The sequence below is a fragment of the Frankliniella occidentalis genome, unplaced genomic scaffold (genome assembly GCF_000697945.3).
Source record: "Frankliniella occidentalis isolate FOCC.00 unplaced genomic scaffold, Focc_3.1 Scaffold19, whole genome shotgun sequence".
NCBI classification, from domain to species: Eukaryota; Metazoa; Arthropoda; class Insecta; order Thysanoptera; family Thripidae; genus Frankliniella; species Frankliniella occidentalis.
The window spans coordinates 1,001,367-1,003,487 of record NW_026267149.1 but is presented as its reverse complement, the minus strand read 5'-3'; the positions used below and the strand labels follow the sequence as shown (position 1 = coordinate 1,003,487).

At 62.1% G+C, this 2,121-nt stretch overlaps 1 protein-coding gene across 30 annotated transcripts in view; it reads left to right on the top strand.

Annotated features, from left to right (window-relative positions):
* The window catches only part of LOC113206569 (dystonin), a 192,514-nt gene that overhangs the window by 187,598 nt on the left and 2,795 nt on the right, over positions 1–2,121 (top strand). The gene's annotated exons all lie outside the window — the stretch shown is intronic.

Genomic DNA, 2,121 nt, shown 5'->3' with positions numbered 1-2,121 from the left:
TGCTATTTAACGGGGGCGGGCAGTATTATGGTTGCATGGTGCCTTATCGTGACCGGGTCAGCCGGGCCGGGGCGTCAAACAGGATCGCGGCCTTGGACGCAGCGCTGCGTGCATCGCCTGCGATCAGTTCCTTATTCATGTGACTTCCCTCTCAGCGATAAGACGCAAGACGCGCACCCGGACGCCAGCCGTGTTGCAACGCGCCCCGCCGCCGCGCCGCCCCGCCCACCAGGACTCGGGTCAGCCACCCCCCGCGTGCAGCCCAACGCCATGACCCTCCCGATGGCGATCCCCCGCCGCCGCCGCTGCCTCGCAGCGCGGGGACAATATCACAAGCTGGCTGCTGCCGCGGTGGCGGCTATGTTTAGCCGGCTGGCCGCTGTCCGCGCGGGCGGGGTCCACCGGGACCCCGCGCCCAGCCCACAAACACCGCGGGCCTGGTCCATACTCGCCAGCCTCCGGACGCAGCCCTCTGCTGTTGGCATGGAAGCGGGGGCCGACAGAGCCGCCGCGGCAACGCACCCCCGGGGCCCGCCAGAACAAAGAGCAACAACCGAGGTCCAGGACTCTGCGAACTTGTCCGAGACACCCTTACTGCGCATAGGGCAACAACGAGGTCCACGACTCGGCGCGGCGAGGGTGTCTCAGAGGCAACAGCGGAGAGGTCCACGACTTGGCGCGGCGAGGGTGTCTCAGAGGTGGCGTTCTGACGGGCGGGTAGCCAGGGCGCGGCACCTGGACGCGAGAGAGGGAGACGGACGGCGCACGTGCGGTGGTGTTCGGTAGCAATCGCGGCCGCGGGCTGGGCTGGGGGGGAATACAGACCAGATCGCACCGGCCAGCTGTCCAAAACAAAACGCTGCCAGAAGCGTTTAACTTCGCACCCACAGGGTCTACGAGTACTAGGATCGTCAATCCACAGCGTGTTTCCGACGCAACCACACAACGTCCGAATCGTCTTATTTGCTTATTTTGACATTGCCAAGGGGATTACATTCACCCCGCCCGGCCCACCAGTAGAGTGTTGGCGCGAGCTTTTATGTTATTTTATTACATTTCTCGGCGGTCGCTGCCGCGCGGGAGCTGCGCCGCGAACAGGGGGAGGAGGGCAGGGCGGGGGCCCTTGAGAAGCACGCCCCAGTCATGCCAAGCCCTGCGCGGCCCGTATCGCCAACAGCGACCCTGCCCTTGGCGCGCCGAGGAGCACCTGTCCCAATCCACACCGGCGGGCAGCCCGAGCCCGCCCAACCCGCCCCGACCACAGGACCACGGAGTGGCAACCAGATAAGCGAAAACAGCTGATCATTCTCTCACAGTTCGGCCGACAATAAGACCCGGGCATGCACGTCCAGGAAGGGGGTAAGGGAGCTGGTCTAGGCTTGGGGCGATGCGATGCGCAAAGGCAGCCGCACGGGCAGCCGCTTTTAGAGCCAGTACAGTAGCGAGCAAAGCGAGCACCTCAGGACTCGCCTTGCGACATCTGCACGCATGGCGTCGTCCCCTGCAACGCCTGCCTGCACAGCGCGCCCGCCAGAGGCAGAAGGGGCCGCGCTAGAGAAGTTAGCACGGGGTGACGTTTGGAAAGAAAATTCGAGGTGGTCGGCTTTCAAACCTACGAGAACAGAATTTGAGAAATGATACGACCGACCGCCGGATTCAAGTTAGTGCCCCTGCGCCTTAGCAGCAGCAGCACCCCGCTACCAACCGGGGGTGTCAACACAAACAGCAAGTGCCAACGTCGAAGCAACCTGTCGTGCGACAAGGTCGACCTGACTTGGACCCCCGGTTCAGCTAGCAAGCGGAGCAAAGCTTGCTCTGCATAGACACGAAGTTTGGCCCGATTTCAGCCAAGCGAGACTAGATTTCCGGGGTCACGCGGGTGGGACAAGCCCCCGATATCGATGAAATGCACCGAGGAAAAGCGGGGGAAGAGGGGGGGGGGGCTTTGACGCCGGGAGGAAAGGGGAGGTGTCCGATGGCAAGATCCCAAAAAACTGGGACGATGGGGTCAAAACTAAAGACGCTCTTCAAAGCGGCTTCAAAAGGGATAAAATAAACTGAGGGATAACAAACGCGCCAGAGATATTCATTATTTATTCCGTAATACTTAAGCGTGAGTAA